The sequence below is a fragment of the Toxorhynchites rutilus genome, chromosome 1 (genome assembly GCF_029784135.1).
Source record: "Toxorhynchites rutilus septentrionalis strain SRP chromosome 1, ASM2978413v1, whole genome shotgun sequence".
Lineage (NCBI taxonomy): Eukaryota > Metazoa > Arthropoda > Insecta > Diptera > Culicidae > Toxorhynchites > Toxorhynchites rutilus.
In genome coordinates this window covers 56,071,754-56,091,381 of record NC_073744.1, presented here as the reverse complement: position 1 = coordinate 56,091,381, position 19,628 = coordinate 56,071,754, and the positions used below count along the sequence as shown (strand labels likewise).

General features: G+C 37.3%; 1 protein-coding gene across 13 annotated transcripts in view; it reads right to left on the bottom strand.

Moving 5' to 3' along the window:
- The window catches only part of LOC129762197 (afadin), a 294,629-nt gene that overhangs the window by 206,575 nt on the left and 68,426 nt on the right, over positions 1–19,628 (bottom strand). For 2 of the 13 annotated variants that reach the window (XM_055760231.1, XM_055760230.1), the window contains exon 2: positions 4,486–4,622. The exons of the other annotated variants lie outside the window; for them this stretch is intronic. The gene's annotated coding sequence lies outside the window, so the exon portion shown is untranslated. The remainder of the gene's footprint in view (positions 1–4,485; positions 4,623–19,628) is intronic. 13 annotated transcript variants of the gene reach the window in all.

Below are 19,628 nucleotides of genomic sequence, written 5' to 3'. Positions count from 1 at the left end.
TGCGTTTCCAAAACAAACTGTGTCAGCTACTGACCCGTGGATTCTCTAAATGTGACTGCAGACCGATTTGTTTGTCTGGATACAATGCTTGATGATTCTATTTTCAGTGGCAGGCCATTTCTTATTTTAGCGAATTCGTGTTTACTCCACCGAACGCAATCGAAAGTTTTCTACGAAAGAAACGTTGAGTAAACAGTGCTGATTTTATTCAAACGGCCGCCTACACGATTTGTTCAACAGTTCCCAGGTTATTAAGTTAACCTTAAGGAACTTTTCATTCCAATTACACTCTGTCCAGCTTCTATAAGACCACCCTGATTCTATTCCGTTGCAACACAAACAATTAGAATATCAACAAGATACATTCATACATTGTTGACTGCTTGAAATAAAGTGTATCTAGGGTCAATTTCGTTCAAAGGAGTTGTTTGTTTATTTATTATCCTTAAATATGATAATTTCAGCTGTCCAGTTTCTATAAGACTATTTCAAAATTCATAAGTATTATGATTGAAAAAATCAAAATGATCGTCTGATTTACATGTCTATAATTGACAACCTTGCCATTTCGAAAAAATCGTGTTGGAATACTATTTTTCAAATTCTGCTGAACGGATTTCTCAATATTTTTCCATGTTTCCGAAATTGCGACCTTGAGCTCTTCAATCGTGGTGTACCGTTTTCTCTCAGTGTAGATTCTGCGTACAAGTATCCCCCTAAGATATTCAACAGGATTCAAGTCTAGAGAGCGAGCTGGCCAGTCAAAAAATTTAGGTTTTTGGTCCTTAATCCATTGCTTAGTTTCCCTTGCTGGTATGAATAGTAGCTGGGATGTATTTTTTTTGTGACGATATCCACGCAAAAACGGTAAAAGAGAGGATTCCAGAACATGTATGTAATCTTCGAATGATGTAGAAGCTTTCCGGTTGCACAGAATCCCACCTAAACCATGCACAAAACATTCATATATTTACAGTTTTCATATGATGAAGAAAATGCAAGCCAGACGGTTGAAATTGTGAATGATATTTATGGTACCGATACTGTTGTGCAATTCCAAATGAAATCGAACTGAAAATGCAAATTTTAAAAACTTTTTTTAATTCGAACAAAAGTTTGTCATCCGTCTGGGTTGGAGGAAATATAAGTTTCCCACAGCATTTGGGAATTTTTTGAATCAAGTGTAACTTTTGAAAAAGGCGTATCGATTTTAGTAAGTAAAATCTTTGATAATTTATATCTCAAAAACTATGACTCGTACCGAAATAGTTTCTTAGAAAGAGATATGAAGTATTGATGTTAAAACGTCAACAAAACATACACTGAGAAAAAAAAATTAGTACTCCTTTTTTATTTCCAAAAAAAACTGAATGAAAATGAAAAAAAATATTTTTTTTAAATTTTTTCATATGTAATAGAAGTTATGTAGAAAAATTAAAAAATGGGTATAAGATGGTAAAACTAGTTTTGACGAACTTTGTGGAACATCGAATTTTTATGAATTTTTGAAACTTCGAATTTTTGTATCTTAACAATCATTTTTAGCCACAAAATATGAATCCTGATGTGATCTTTATCTATTAACAATGGATTTCTGTCTGTCTGTCTGATTCTTATGGACTCGGAAACTGCTGAACCGATCGACATGAAAACTGGTATGTAGGGGTTTTTGGGGTCGGAGAAGGTTCTCATGATACTTCGAGACCCCTCCCCCCTCTCTGAAGGGGGGCTCCCATACAAATGAAACATAACTTTTTGCATAACTCGAGAATTAGCAAGCGAATAAAACCAAATTAGGCATATGGAGATTTTATTGTGCAATAAATGTTTCTCTGATGGTTAGACACTCCACCCCCTTCTCTAAGGGGGGCCTGCCACACAAATGAAACACGAATTTCTACTTTATTCGAGAATTAATCAAGCAAATGAAACCAAATAAGGCATATAGAGGTTTTAGGGTGCAATAAATGTTTCTATGGTGGTTAAATACTCCTCCCCCTCTCTTAGAGGGGGATACCATACAAATGAAACACAAATTTCTGCATTACTCGAGAACTAATCAAACAAATAGAATCAAACTTAGCATAAAGAGGTTTTAGGGATCGATAAACGTTTCTATGGTAGTTCGAGACTTCTCCCCCCCCCCCCCTCTCTAAAAGGGGGCTGTGTGCTGAATAACTCGAGAATTAATAAAACAAATGGAGCCAAATTTGGAATGTGAGGGTTTTGGGTACGAGAAATGTTTCTATGGTGGTATGACACTCCTTCCTTCTCTGGAATGGAGAGGGGGATCCATAAAAATAATACACATATTCCAACAAAACATGACAATTGAAAATTTTCGGAAAACTCTGAAGGAAAATGGGAAAATTCGGAAAATTCAATTTGCATATGTTCTTTAATTACATAGTGACAAGCATTGATCATTTGATGTTTGCGCTAATGAAATTGATCTTTATTCGGAAGTGGAAATGGATTTGAATGTGATAAAACGCACTCCTACATCTTTTTCTATCTATATAAATTAAAATGGATCGCCGAAAGTGTTGATAAGAGCAAAACTCGAGGAAGGAAATGTCCGATTTAGGGCTGTCTTCATTCTATCATATTTTCTGTATCAAACATTTATTCCATGTAACGGAAAAACATGTTATTTGCAAGTGGATGAAAAATCTTGCACGAGAATTGTGTCTGAAAATAATCTGATATTATAATGTCGAGTTTTGGCAGAAGTACTGAAATTTTATAGTAAAAATAATTTTAAAGGGTAGATTAGAAGATCCATCAATGAACAGTTCTGCAATTGGACCGATGAACGTGCGCTTGGTAAGAAAACGTTGATGTAATAACGAAAAATAAATTTTGGGCGGGAGGAAGTTTGTCGGGTCAGCTAGTTTAAAGTAAAAAATCCTTTTATCAATCTTCTTCTAAATGCAGCCATTCTCGAGATTCATTCTTGAAAAAACATTTCTAAATTACTGTCTTTTTCAATTTTAATTTTTTGTTAAAATTAAATATATGTATTTTTTAATTTTTTTTTTTCATTTAAAATAGATGTCATGAAGAAAATTCAAAAAAATTATTCCAAGATGGTAAAACTAAAACAAAAAAAACGAGATAACTATAAATCTCGACTAGTAATGCAATTTTAAGACATTTGGCATCCAACTTTTTTTTCGGTGAACTCAAATTTTAACGTTTGTGACACCAGTAAATGAAGTCCGAATGAGCTAGTATTTTGCATAGGGTATATTATCGTGCAAATCAACATTTCGTAGCAGGTTCCGAATGAAAAATCGAAATAACTATTTTTATTGGCACCCCAAACCATACTTTTCGTTTCGTATTCGAAAAAAAAAACCCGAAAAAAAGTCTCAGAGTGCCGATTTTTGACAAAAAAAATTTTTTCGAGATGACACCATATCTCGTTTCATGCAATTTTAAGACATTTGGCATTAATTTTATGTTTTCGAAAACTCCGATTTTCTTTACACCTCCCTTGTGTAATTTTTCGATTTTCAAAAAACTCGAATTTTGACCGCTTTGCGACACTCTTCCTTAAGTCCGATTGAGCTGATATTTTGCATAGGGTGTTTTTTCGAGGTGGTGAGCATTTTTCATGGGGTAATTTTTAGAAATTCGAGATAACCATTCTCATTGGCGCCCATAATCTTGGGCGAAACATCGTTAGCCCTTATGAACAGGTTGCCATGGTTGATCAATCTAACAATTTTATTCCGGAGGAATGAGTCACAGCTGATGAGCCATACTGGGATGCTAGGAGTTTTTCTGCTTTCCCTCAGTATGGAAGCTAGCTAAAGTGATATCAGCTCTGAAACCGGAGAAAGATCCTTGTGTCCCTAAGAGCTACCGGCCCATTAGCATGATATGTGCACTCTCTAAATTGTTCGAGAAATGCATCCAAAGCCGAATTCTTACTTTTGCGGGTTTGCGATCTCCTAGACTTGTTCCGTCTGAAAACTTTAGAATACGGTTCGGTGACTCACTTATCGAATGGTCCAAAGAAGTGGTCTACTTAGGACTCACTCTAGATAGTCATCTGATTTTTAGGTCTCACGTTGCTAGAATCGTCAGGAAATGTAATATTCTGCTCCGGTCGTTCTATTTATTGATTTGAAGAAACTCTAAACTTTGTCTGAAGAATCAGATGGTTGTCTACGAACAGATCATTGCTGGAAGCTGGTGTGCCCAGACACACAGACTGAGACACCAACGCGTTCAGAATAACTTTTTGAAGATAATTCTGAATCTGTCCTACGTCGCTCGATTATATCCCAATCAGTCGAAATTACCCACCAATCTCTTATGAACGTAGGCAACCAAACAAAAAAAAAACTCATCATGTGATCAATTTTATTTTTCACAAAAGCATATCAACGGTCATCAAACCACAAATCATAACTCGAAAGTCAGATGTCTGATTAAAAAGTTGGAAAATTTATGAACGTTTCAAATACAACTTACTTGCATGCTTGAAAATTGAACTCAATACAGTGGAACCCCGATTATCCGCGAAAGCAAGCTCTGTAGTAAATCTGTAGGCCTTCCCAGAATTTATCAGTGAATGATAAGCTCATACACCTTTGTTTTGGTTATGGTCACTAGAATGGAGATATGAAATTTTAAAAATTGATGACATTTCAATATTTTGCGAGACCGTAACTATTGAAGAAAAGTAATAAAAAATTGAATCTATATGCTATAGGAAAAAATAATATATAACTCTAAGATTTCATTCTAACGAAAATCGTGGTCCAGAAATGTCTATACGATTTCGAAACCACAGTCGTTATGTCCAGCAGCAGTATCCATTTTCTATTTTCTAAATTGAGTACTAGTATTTTCTAGGTTGAGTACTAGTACTCCTGGGTCAAATTGACTGTTCACGGAGTACCAAGTTTCACAACGGTACGTGTGATTAGCATTCGCCCATGGAAGGAACAGCGCAATATCCAGAGTGGTCATCACGTTTTCCACCGAAACTGATTATAACTATCCAGCGTTATATACACCCGGGTGCACTCATTCCTCCGCTCGGAAGCAAAGTACTAACCATTCCACCCAATGGAAGCGTCATTCCTATCCAAACTGCTCACTATACATTACATCATTAGATATGGGCCCATAATTCACGGCTGGAAACGGTACGGATAACACCTACGTGCACAGAAAAGATATAGATCACCACTGAAGCCTGCTATCGCGTAGGGGTAGTGGGGGCAAAGTGGTCACATGCTTGTTTGAAGAGTTTAATGACTTTTGAGTCACCCTGTACTTCAGTAGAGCTTTCGCATGTCAAAATACAAATAAAAACAGAAATTACTCTCTCGATAGCCATTCGGTCGTAGTTCTGTGCGCATGGTATCTAAGGAATTTCTCGTGAAATTGAGTTTATTCAAACTGACATGTTGGACAAATCATCAGTTTGGACGACTGTTCACATATTCTAGGAGAGGTGAACAGATATTTTGTTTAATCTCGACGATTAGTTAGCATAGACATTATTATCGTGTTTGGGGGCAAAGTGGTTATAGGTGAATAACATCTTACAATGTTCTGTTTACTAAAGCTGATATACCGCATCACATTCTGCTCTTGAAGAACATCCTTTTGTGACTTTGACCGTGGATAAATATACCACTCCAACTAAACCAAGCCTCATTATGCGGAACGTTATGTGTTTCTTACTACGCTTTTGTATGCAAGAGAAAATTTAAATTGAGACTCTAGGTGAATAGGCCAATAGGGCATAGACCAAAAAAGTTCGATTTTTCACCTTTTTTATAACGATGAAAAGTGTACTATTTCGATTTTTTATAGTAAAAGCCGTTTGCTATCTTGAAGAACAATGAGTTGAACTATAATATTTTTCGAGAAACGGGAATTAAATTGGTATGTGGGCGCTGGAAATGGGCATATTCCTTAGGGCAGGGTGGCCACTCGATTTCAATTTTTGAATTCCCGCATGGTCTCACGAAATTCCCGATTCTCAAAAATAAAAATTCAATTATTATTGAATATTGTGTCTTTAGTTAGAAATCGATTTTCGGAACCCAATTGCGAAAATATTTTTACTTTATGGTACTTTATGGAACCGCAAAGTTCCGCATATGACAAAATATTGAACTGTCTGTTTACTGTTGATTGATGTTTTATGGCTGGAGAAGGATGGGTGTTATGGTCGAACATAGCTTTTATGTGCTGATTGATTCTTGACACCTAGAAATATGATAATGGACCATCCACATACCACATGGAAGTTTTTGGGAGGGAGGAGACTGACACTATAAAATGTCCAACATTTTAAACAGAATTATTTATATTGACAAATCAAGTTTATCAATACCTTCACCTGATTTATTTGAAACTCATTGTTGGAAAAAAAAACACTGTTTATTTGAAGTTTGTGAAAACATAAACATAATCGAAAATCGGAAAAATGTTTGTATCAATTGATAGGGAATATTTCTACGCATCTATCGCATTTAATCAAATGTTATTTTTAATTAGATAAACAATTGAATAACTGTAAAACGTTAAGCGTTACTGCCTCGTTTTGATTGGCCCGATTTACGGTTTTCCCAACACAGACTTCAAAATCAATGTACCTGTGGGAATCCGCTTTGCAAATATACATGCAAGTAGGGGGTATTTTTGTTCCCACCGAGCTGTGTTTCCCTAACACGGACTTCAAAATCAATGTGCCCGGGGGAATCCCCTTTGTCAATACATATAAGTCGGGGGTATTTTTGTTTCCACAAAAATGTGTTTCAAATCAAAGATGCCTGGGGGAATCCACATTGCGAATATATGCATGCTGCGAGTACTTTTGTCTTTGTGGAGACCGAAATATGTTTCCCTGAAAAGTACTTAAAAACTGAGAAGCCTGGGAAAATCGTACTATCAGATACTAGAGGGGTGAATAAACTTTCGCGGTTCGAGAAATGTAAAATGAAATGATTGTTCGATAATTCTTCCGTTCACATATTTTGGTAGTTCTAGGCATCATATCAAACGTAAAAGGAAGTTCATCAAATTTACTTGTAACGAAGAACATAATCTATTACGCAATACATGAATTGATCTTACATAGCAACTGTTCAAACCTTTTACTTATAAAGCAAAAATGCAAAAAAGCAATTCAATTAAATTCGAAAGTTGTTTCATTCAATCGATAATTTAATGAATACAATACAAATGCTTACTAAGAGTATGGTAGTCCCACGCCAACTTTGCGGTTATTTCATAGATATAACCCACCCATTTTTTTATTTTAAATTCATTTTGAATTAATTTTAAGTAATTGTTTATTTTTTTGTCTGTCGCAATCCGACGCTTCGAGACTCTTTCCCGTAGCCTCTGTCGGGCCATTTCGAGCATTTCTGGAGTGGATTTCTGGATTTCTTCAAATTAGTTTTCTTCTTGTGAGTCCCGTTAAAAAATTGGTTGAAAACATTTTATAAATATTTTGAGAGCAAAACGCTGGTGCGCACTTTTGCCCCACGAGCAATTTTACAACTAATCGCATTTCTAAAAAAAAAGCTCTTGAACTGTTTCACAAAAACGAATACGCATTATTATCTACTACAGATAAAATGAAGGTTTCCTTGACAATGTATTTTCGAACTTTCCCGTTATTTTAGGTAACTAAATCGCCATCCCCAAAATTGAAAAAAATAGACAAAACAATGCAAAATTTTCTTTCCTCATAAATTTTTGCCACTTTAATGAAATGTATCTTGTTTGTATGTGTGAACTGCTGGTGTAATAATATGTCAAACGAATAAAGGGTGTGTCACATCAAATTGCATCACGGAAAAAACGCTGTAGAAATTCGCCCAGTAGACCGATCCTTTAGAAAATTTTAGACAGTAAAATAAAAACTATTAAACAACTTTTGGCATTTTCTTTTTATTCATACTTGGAGCCCAAGCCCGTATGCTCGCACCTTCCTCTTTACCCCGTCCATAAGGTTCTGTACAACGTCAGGTTGTAGTTTTTTTTTTAACAGAAATCCATTTTCTCTTGAAGTCCGCCTCCGATTTGACAACTTTTGGGTTCTTCCAGAGGGCCTGCTTCATAATCGCCCAATATTTCTCTATTGGGCGAAGCTCCGGCGCGTTGGGCGGGTTCATTTCCTTTGGCACGAAGGTGACCCCGTTGGCTTCGTACCACTCCAACACGTCCTTTGAATAGTGGCACGAAGCGAGATCCGGCCAGAAGATGGTCGGGCCCTCGTGCTGCTTCAATAGTGGTAGTAAGCGCTTCTGTAGGCACTCCTTAAGGTAAACCTGCACGTTTACCGTGCCGGTCATCACGAAGGGGGCGCTCCGCTTTCCGCAAGAGCAGATCGCTTGCCACACCATGTACTTTTTGGCAAACTTGGATAGTTTCTGCTTGCGAATCTCCTCCGGAACGCTGAATTTGTCCTCTGCGGAGAAGAACAACAGGCCCGGCAGCTGACGAAAGTCCACTTTGACGTAGGTTTCGTCGTCCATTACCAGGCAATGCGGCTTCGTCAGCATTTCGGTGTACGGCTTCCGGGCTCGCGTCTTCCCCACCATGTTTTGCCTTTCGTCGCGGTTAGGAGCCTTCTGAACCTTGTATGTACGCAGGCCCTCCCCCTGCTTGGTCCGCTGGACGAATGAACTTGACAAATTCAGCTTATTGACGACATCCCGGACCGAACTTCTCGGATCACGTCTAAGCCCTTAACTACGCGCTTGTGATCTTTTTCTCTGACGGAGCATCCATTTTTGCCATTCTTCACCTTCCGGTCGATGGTTAGGTTCTCGAAGTATCGTTTTAGTACTCTGCTGACCGTGGATTGGACGATTCCCAGCATCTTACCGATGTCCCGATGTGACAACTCCGGATTCTCGGAATGAGTGCACAGGATTAATTCACGACGCTCTTTTTCGTTCGACGACATTTTTCCAAATTTACGAAAAATTGACAGTGAAGCATGGCCAACGTGATCTATACACTCTTATCTGATTATAAGCGAAAGCTGAAGAAAAAAATCCTAAAAATTGAATTTCTACAGCGTTTTTTCCGTGATGCAATTTGATGTGACACACCCTTTACACTGTTGCTGGTTTTTTATGCTCGTTTGCTTCGAAAAGGCCAATGCGCACTTTTGTCCCGCACTACTCTACTCATTCTTGTTTTATCTCCGCAAGCGCCAGGCAAATGTTGTTTATCGACGAATACTTCCAAGCATAAACTCCATCCGTTTCTTCGCTATATCCGGACTGTTGGAAATCACATCCGGGTTAATACACGTTAGGTAACAAGTGATGGGATATGTTAAAGGTGATCGTATGAACAATTTCTTTAAAAATCCGCAGTAGAGCTGGTACGAAATATTAGGACATCTTCACAGGTAATTTTGGCGGGAATCCCGTGCTGTTTTGAGTGCGGATTTCGTTGCAAATCCAACTTCTATACTTCTAGGTAGGAGTAGAATGGTTTCTGTGAGTTCGAGTTCAAGAAGTGATTTAGATTTCACTCTCAGTCGTTCGGGCTTCATAATTTTCTATCGTATTTCAACCGTAACACAAAATTGTATAGACAATGTGTCGGTTGAACGAAGGCAGTTCGAGTGAGACAGAAACAAATTGCGATAAAAACAAGACGTTCTTCAAAAGAAAGTTGTTGTATTTCGTGAGACATTTTAACGCGCTAAACCACATTCAGTCACATTTTAGAGTGCGGAAAAAAACACTGGACAAAAAAAATCTCGACTTCATGAAGCCATTCCCGACTTTTTCCCGCTTTTCCCGAATGGGTGGCCACCCTGTTAGGGTGACCACTATGCCCCCACTTCCCCTATGTGCGGATATGGTGAACACGACGCTGCATGATGATGGAAGGAATCGTCGACCCGTCACTAAGCAAATCAAATCACGCTCAAATTAGCACAACCATATGGGCATTATTATGGCCGCCTGCCATTTAAACGGATGCATTTCGGCGAACTGTTGAATGCGGAATGGGGGATAAATTGCATTTGGAGCCATTAGGAGCATGTCTCAGTGACTGTAAGTCAGTAAATCATTATTCATTGCATCGTTGATTGTGGAAAATTCTACCGTGTTCAGAATAACTATTTGAATAATTACAAATTCAAATCGACAATAAATAATGTTATTAACAAGCCCGATCACAGGACAAAACACCTTCATCAACTATCGTTCATAACTATCATCTCCATCAAATCGGAAGACTACGACAATTGGGACATCGGAATCAGTTACCGCACCATCACAATCCTTTTGGGTGCACAGGATGTGCACAATGGCCACTTGCTTGCAAAGAAGCTTGATTGCCATGGCCGCAGATCCTCTTTAGCGTAGGCAAGCGGCGTTCGGAATAGGGCATTAAAGGAAGAGGCAAAAAAAAACTATGTCACTTTGTCATTACGAGGGGGATGGCTGGCAAAACCGGTCCACATAAAGTGGGGCACAGATAACAGTAATCAATAACTGTCGGGGTAAACAGCGACGACAGTCGAGGACGGTGAGCGTCATAGTGTCCCATACTGAGTTCCTTCTGTGTTTGGGGATTAATCCGGTAATCCCAAGATTCGTTACGGAGATGTAGCGTTGACAGTCTGGCGATGACGCGCGAGCGAGCTGATTTATGTTCCCCGTTGCCAATCACCGTAATTTAGTTATTCGGAAAGGAAACGGATCAAAGGATTTAGTTCTTGTAACCGATTATAATTTGATCAGTAGCACGAAGCACGACTATGATGATTGCTGGCTCGATTCCCTGGAATAGGCCCGCCTTTGCGAGTGACACATGTTAGAAAAGCTAGAATCAATTCGAAGAAATGTCCGTCTTATACTCATTATAATCCGTCAGATGAGAAGTCAATAGAAAACATCGGTAATTGGCATGAAACAAACGGATGTTTTAGAAAATCACATATATTCGGGTGGGACATTTTGGATTGTTGATGTGAATTAGAAAACTGTTTGTCATGTTTTACTATGTTCATTCAACCCATCAATAGAGATTTAAATTACGAATGTCGTTTTAAAAAGGGTACATGAAATGGTATAATTGATAATAATAATGAAAATTGAACACACAGGGAGAATCAACGATTATAATGACATCTGCGCATTTTGCGAATACTGCGACAATGGAAATGGAGATTAACCCTTCACAATCGTTGTCTGCTCTTAGCCACTACAGCAAGGAATTAAACTAAATATTTTACCCTGCCATGTAATCATTTACACATTTAACGTGGGACTACGTCTAACCGGAATATATGGGGTGTGAAATGAAAACCTAAATACAGAACATATTGGAAAAAATGAAAGATTTTCGAATTTCTTAATAGATCGGAGAGATGTTTGCATTAGTTGATAGGAAATATCTCTACGCATCTATCACAATTAATAAAATGTTATTTTTCCTGAGATAAGCAATTGAATCGAGTCTCAGGAGCAGGAATCATAAAGAAGTTTGACATGGAATCATACACATGGTGCCAATACTCGAATAATCAATAAATCCAAAATAATACATCTTTCAACGCTTCTTAGTGCCTTGTTCAATGTTTCTGAATTTATTATGATTTATGATTATGACAATTTTTCCCGGTAGATTAGTTTTATGCTTCGAATTATTCTCTGGTCCATTGCTGAAGCAATAGATACTGCATTCGGTATTTGTAGAAAAAGCTCATATTGATTAATTATAAGAAAAAAATATAGGAGGTTGTGTTCAAGACACGACCGCATTGTTGACATAGAACTACGCTGTGGTTTAATTCAAGTTGTTTGTTTATAACTGCGGATTTTATTTTATAATGATATGAAAGTTTTGAAATAACCATTCTACCGGTTAGGTCGCTTGAAATGTTTTTTTTTATATTGTAGAATTATTTGACGATAACTTTGATGATTCATTCTTGTGCTCGTAGAACAATACATGCTCGCGATAAGCGCAGCTGTCGTCCTTAGTGGAAAAAAATTGCTACTGGCAAGCGAATCCAAATCACATACATAATTCCAGAACGACATTTACTTTCTTGGTGACTGAATAAACGAAATAAATTCTATCGGTTAATCTCAACAACCTCGAAAAGAGTAGCACTGCTTCATTATGATGAAGATTAGCGCAAATGCAATCCTAGTTGGAAGCAGTTTTGCGACTGGCACGCGAGTCCAAATAAATTAATGACTTAGTATAACTTATCGAGTTGGAAGCAGTTTTGCGACTGGCACGCGAGTCCAAATAAATTAATGACTTAGTATAACTTATCGAGTAACTAGTCCCCAAATATTTTTTGGTGCACAGCTTTAACACCTGCTTCACCATAGCGCCAGTTCAATGCATTGATGACAGAAAACAAACAATGTTAACTGCTTGGAAGAAGGCTGAATATTTGCCTCAGCAGACTCATTACTAATACCCTAGCGTAAATATCTCCCTCTCGCTATCTCCCCTCCTTGTTTATATTCATGATTACGACTGCATAATTTGCAACACAAAACAATCGTCAATCATAGCATAAAAAATTAGGCGATTTTTGCATCGTTAAGGGACCAATGCACACGGGAGCAGATACAAATGGGGTTTCAGCGTAGCGAAACAGGTTATGAAGCACGCACGCACGCACATAAATATCCATATATCGATGGCTTGAAGCAACTAAATATACACACAGTTATCTCCGTTTGCGTTATTCTCAATAGAAGCCTTTTCTGTTAATATTGCCAGTCTAGATTAGATCAGCTGTCATCCTTTGTGAAGAGATTTTTCCTACCGTCATACGAAACCAAATCACTGACAAAATTCCAGAACATTTAGAGACCTCAACGAGTGAGTAATTTGGTCGCGTCCACAGCTCAATCCGAAACGAAGACATGTGATGACGCAAAACAAGGAAGAACGAGCGACATTCATTGCTTTGAATACAGAACGATACTGAAAGTTTGCCTTCCTTACTTGCTTGAGACTTTAAACTTCTTCAGTTCATTCGTCTCTAGACCCTCGGAAGACTTTATCCATCATATTACTCCTCCATCCCCATTACTTTGAAAAACGCACGCGATCCCTCGCCGTCCAGCTCGCCCAGCAACGATGTTGTCAGCCGATTTCCTCACGAATAATGAAAGTTTGCCTCAGCGAGATACACTGTTAAAATATTCCCCTCCGTTCGTCTTCTTTTCCTTTGTTCATAGAGACTTTACATCTTACGATTACTCCTTCTCGTTATTGACAGCTCTGGTCGGGAAAGCACACAAATGGACAGAACAAATGTACGAGGAAATGGTAATGCTTCCAATTTTCATCAATTTAAACCATATACAGACTATGGGTTTGTAATGTATAGCATATCAAACAAATCTTAGGGAGTTTCAGATTCGTTTGGTATGTAAATCGCCAAAATCCATTCACGGAAAAATAGTTATTAACGTTAACTTTATATTCATAAAAACGTGACCTGTTGAAAAAACTCTTTTAACTCTTTTTTTTAAAGAGTTAATGTAATCTTTTAATAGTTTGAAAATTAAACTAGAGTCGTCGCGATTGTCGAGAATATGCATCTAGTTGAAACTATCCATTACTCGGTTGATAACTTTCTGCCACAAACAATATTTGAAGCTTACGAATGCCGAAACTCTTATTAAAACTAAGGCACTACTATAATAGCAAGTGCTTCAAATTTACGTACGAATTTCTTAGTTTGCAAGTGAATCATTTTTTAGTTTCTTTAAAATGTTATCTTTGATGTTCAACTTTCTGGTGCTCTGGTCACGTAAGTCTTGACATGAAAGTGGTCACTTGCTGTAACATTCAAGTTGAGATTGAGCTTGGGTAGACTGTACAATTCGTAGTTGCTCTCCGTGATTGACCTGAACCAACCAAATTGCACAGAGAACTCACAGAATGACGCTTACTATAACATTCAAGTTGGATGTCGTCAAAAAACTAGTCAAAGCTCACACTTTTGATGTCCGGTTCGGTACATTTTTTAAATATACCACCGATTGGACTCACGCCTCGAAGGATTTTTTATCTCGCTTATTTGTCGTTCCGAAGGAACAAATATAAACTTTAATTCGCAAAAGCTGTCACAAAACTGATTCACCAGCTACCTTCAAATTGAATTTCGCCAGTTCATGAAATAAAATACTATACTACTGATTCTTACACGGATAAAACATGAGAAACGGCACAGGCCGTAAATCTCATTCCAAACAATCAAAGAGAAAGTTGCTCAGAATTATCCATAGTTGTTGATTCTGCGCTTATGAAAATAGTACGATAACAAAATCATTTTTTCTGCTTAATCCTCATTTTTTGTTCAATGAATTGAAATTTGCTTATTTTTTTTCTTTTATTTCGAAAAACGTGATATAAACGAAACATTTTCAGTGATAAAATCTAGAGTGATATAAATGAGACGTGATAAAAACGCCCAGTGGTATAATCGAGACGTCACTGTACATGCAAGTTGGGGGAACTTTTGTTCCCACCGACGTGTGTTCCCTAACACAGCCATCAAAACCAAAGTGCTTTAAATTACATTGCAAATTCTTTACTTGCACAGCAAATATCAATCCATCAATATTTCAATAGATACAAACAAATCAGTAATCAATAATTAGTAATCAGCCAACGGTAGTCCCACGTCAACCTTGCGGTTACATCACAGATATAGACCATCCATTTTTTTTATATTTCTTTCATTTTACAATGAAAGCTGTTTGGCAATGGGTAAGTGTGCATTCGATAGAACTCTTTCTGCTCTATATAACGATGTTGATTGTATTTTTTGAGTTATTCAATTTTATACTAGTTTTGAGGCTCAGAAATGGAATACAAAGGAGACAAAAATCAACATTTTCGACACCTGCTCTTCTTTGCTTTTTATCGAGGTCAAAAAGCTGCAGTGGCCACTCAATTTCAGTTTAAGAATTCTCGCAGTTTTCCTGACTTTATCCCGCATGATTTCACGAAATTCCCGACTCTCAAAAATGAAACTTCAATAATATTGTGTTGCTAGTTCAAAATTGATTTTTGAAACCCGAATTGCGAAAATATTTTAACTTTATTGTTTCCAAGTTCCGCATGTGATAAAAATTTGACGGTGTATTTCTCATGAACAAATTTTGGATTGGATGGAGGGTTTAGAAAATACGGACCCCACTTCTACTTACTCAGAATTCAAAAAAAAAGGTTGACGAGGGACGTGGGATTATTGATTGAATGAAACAATTTTCGAATTCAATTAAATTCAACATATTTGCCGTGTAAGTAAAGAATTTGCACAAACGCCATGTAATGTTAGGCACCTTGGTTTTGATGGCAGTGTTAGGGAACATACTTTGATGGGAACAAAAATTCCCCCAACTTGCATATAATGCGACTCTTCTATAACACTGGACAAGAATGCTTAGCAGAAATAGAAGCATATGAGACGAGACGAAGAAAATAACACGAAGTAGCACTTTTTAACGAGCCTGATTCTGATTCTTTTGACGTAGGACTATGTCTTACATTACGGGTGCCATATCAGAAAACAGGTCACGTTTTTATGAAATAAAGTTAAAATTAATAACTATTTTTGCTGCGGACGGATTTTAACAATTTGCACACCATTCGAATCGGAAATTTGTTTCGTGCAATTCCAAGGCATTCGGAATATTTTTTTTTAAAACCCCGATTTCCGGCGACACTAGAAAATGAGTCCGATTTTTATTGGCACACAAAACCGTACGATTTTTGATAAAACATTTTTTTCGAGATGACAGTATATCTCGACGTTTCATGTAATTCTAAGACATTTGACATCAACAATTTTTATTTTTGGGGGTCTTCGTAGCCACTTGGTTACACGTTCGCTTACTAAGCGATCGATCGTGAGTTCAAACTCAGGACCCTCAATTGACCATCTTTGTGTTGTTATAGAATAACTACGTCCAAGCAACCATCATCAGCGATGGAGATCGATCCACGGTCGAAATAAGATCGATTCATCCATACAACTGCTCTGCTCTGCAAGAAACATCGGGCTACTGTTCTATAAATAACCCAACAATGATCAATATCAACTGTCTCCGCTGTCCGGTCTGCTGAACAATGGAAGAACAGAAAGAATACACTTACGCCTAAATGGCTACTACTGTGTAATTTACCATAATGTAATGGAACAGAAAAACCTAACGCCTAAAAACGGCTACTGTGTAATTTACAATTTATAGAAACATAAACATATGTACATGTACACGATTAAAACTCGGTCCTGTTACAGCTAAAATGCTAATGAGCCTAATAAATAAATAAATGGGATAAAAAAAAAATTGCAAAAACCTGATTTCCTTCACTTACCCTTTGGGTGATTTTTCGATTTTCAAAAACTTAACCTCGCCCTTAAGTCCGATTGAGCTGATATTTTGCATAGTGTGTTTTTTCGAGCTGGTGAACATTTTTTATGGGGAAACTTATGGGGAAAATATCACCCTACTGCATAAACGTTATTCTATTTATTTGTTGGAAGACTTTTTCATTCACTATTGCTTCGAATAGTTTAGGAATGCAAAAGATAAAGGCAATTCCATGATTATTACTTACGTCAGATTTAGCGTCTGATTTAAAGATAGGTATTGAAAAAGGTTTTTTTCCATTCTTCTGGGAATTTTCCCGTTTGTAGTGACATATTGAAAATGCAATGTAAGGGAAGAGTGAGTTCCCTAGCCAGGTTCTTCAGGAATACTGGTGCTATTCCGTCAGGTACTGGCCCTTTCGTTCCGTATAATTTCTTCGATGCCTATATTTCTTATTGTGAAAGATAGTTCACCGATATGTCATCTGGATATTCCGGTAAAAATAATCGCAATTTTCTTCGAAAAATGTAGTACATACTTCCTGAAAAAACATTGCAAAGAGATTACAATTTTTTTTTCGAAGAATTCCCCACATCTTCATCGAGATGCATCTGCGATGGGAAGTTATTGCTTTTGAGCTTAGACGTTATTAAAGAATTTCTTCGGACATGATTTGACTTCGGTTTCGACCTTTCTATTATACTCTTCGTGTGCACTTTTAATGGCAAAACTTAGTTCTTGGGAAATATCCCGGTATTCTAGCAAATGATGGCTTTTGTCTATTTTGCATTTTTTGTGTGCTTTTTGTTTACTATTTTGACGAAGGATTACGTTTTTCGGGAACATATTGGGGTACAAATTGGAAATCAAAAATCGAGTACATCATGAAAATTGTCCAATTACAAACACTTATTGCTCAGTCATTTCATGATGGATTGATGAAATTTTTGTGTCAATCGATTTCGGCAATTTTCAATATTGAAGATGATAATATGTCATGAAACTAACGATCGAACAATTGAAAAATCTCAACCCTTATCCTAACGGAAATACCCTCTTCTGATTGGTCGAAATCGACGATACATGCGGCGGTTCATTAACAGAGACATCAAAACCAAGCTGCTAGAGACGTCGGTTAATCGTTCGATTAATTCAAATAATCGAATATCTGAAATTATAATCAAGTAATTTTGTACCGAATAATTTAAAATCAAAATATGAATACATCGAATAGTTGTCACTGTAATCGCGATTAATGAAAGAAGGGATTTTTCTCAAGGTTAATGCATTTTAGGTTAAGAATTAGGCTATATAAATTTTTTTATCCAACATTTTTCCTATCCAATAACTAGCTGACCCAGTAAACTTCATCCCGCCCAAAATTTGTGTTTTGTTGTTTTTTTTTTGTTTCTCCGTTACATGGAATAAATGTTTGATACAGAAAATATGGTAGAATAAAGACAGTCGAACCACCATAGAATCATTTATTGCACCCTAAAACCTCCATGTCCCAAATTTCGTTTCATTTGCTTGATTAATTCTCGAGTAATGCAGAAATTTGTGTTTCATTTGTACGGCAGCCCCCCCTAAGAAAGGGGTGCGGTGTATCTAACCACCGTAAAATCATTTATTGCACCCTAAAATCTTCATATGCCTAATTTGGTTTCATTTACTTGATTAATTTTCAAGTAATGCAAAAACTTGTGTTTCATTTGTATGACAGCCCCCCAAGAAAGGGGGCGGAGTATCTAACCACCGTGAAAACATTTATTGCACCCTACAACCTTCGCATGCCAAATTTGATTTCGTTTGTTTGATTTATTCTCGAGTAATGTAGAAATTTGTGTTTCATTTGTATGGCAGCCCTCCCTTAGAGAGGGGGGAGGGGTCTCAAACTATCGTGAAAACCTTCCCCGGTCCCAAAAACCCCTACATGCAAATTTTCATGTCGATCGGTTCAGTAGTTTCCGAGTCCATAAGAATCAGACAGACAGACAGACAGAAATCCATTCTCATATTTATTGATGGAACATCGACAACCTGATAGACCACGCGACCAGGATGACAACATGATACAGGTCGGACTCGATTATATACAGACTCGATTATATGTGATTCGATTATATACAGTTTTGGACTCGATTATATACAGTTGGATTTTTTTTATGTTTCAAATATGACTTATTTCAAGAAGAAATGTAACCTTTCAATGTTAAGGTGTAATTTAAGTGACTTATTCATGTACAATGGGGTAAAAATCATGATTTTTGAAGATTTTGCTTGAATTTTCACCAGGAATTAATTATATCGATATTGCAGCCAAATTAAGATAGATAGAAGTTGGGTGTCAAAGAACAAATTGTAGAGCGGTTAGAGAGCTTCAATTTGATTGATAGAAAAATCCAGTTTAATAAAAAAATCAGAATGACAGGTCATTTTTATTAGTACTTAGTTGAGATTTCTATGCCAAATAACACGCCTTGAATGCATTCTGAGTGGCAAGCTCTAGAATACGCGTGATCACATTGCAAGTCGAAGGAAATTTCTTTGACGAAAAATTTCCCCGACCAAAACGGGAATCGAACCCGAACACCCGGCATGTTGGTTATGACGCTAACCACTCGGCCACGGGAGCACAATTAATCGAATATTAGAAGACAATTATTCGAATGAATCGAATATTGAAAAATGCCCAACGATTAATCGATAATCGAATAAATGAAAAAATTTAGACATCACTACAAGCTGCCTGGGGGGAAATCGGCATTTCAAACACATGAAAAAAGAGGGAGCTTTTGCTCCCACCGAAAAGTGTTCCCAGAGACATCAGAGACATCAAAACCAAGGTGCCCGGGTGAACTCGGTATTGAAAATATATGCAAGTCGGGGGCATTTTTATACTGCAAGTAAGGTGAGTGAGTGAGGTTTGTGCACCCGTGGCCGAGTGGTTAGCGTCTCACATTATCATGCCGGGTGTTCGGGTTCGATTCCCGTTCTGGCCGGGGATTTTTCGTCAAAGAAACTTCCTTCGACTTGCACTGTGGTCACGCGTATTCAAGAGCTTGCCCCTCGGAATACATTAAAGGCGTGTAATTTGGCTTAAGAAATCTCAACTAAGTATTAATAAAATGACACTAGTTAGTGCATACGTTGAGACGGCAAAAGTTCCACATGGAACGTTAACGCCATTCAAAAAAAAAAATTTAAATTTGGCAAATACAATTTAAATTTGGAACTTTAATATTGGTTGCC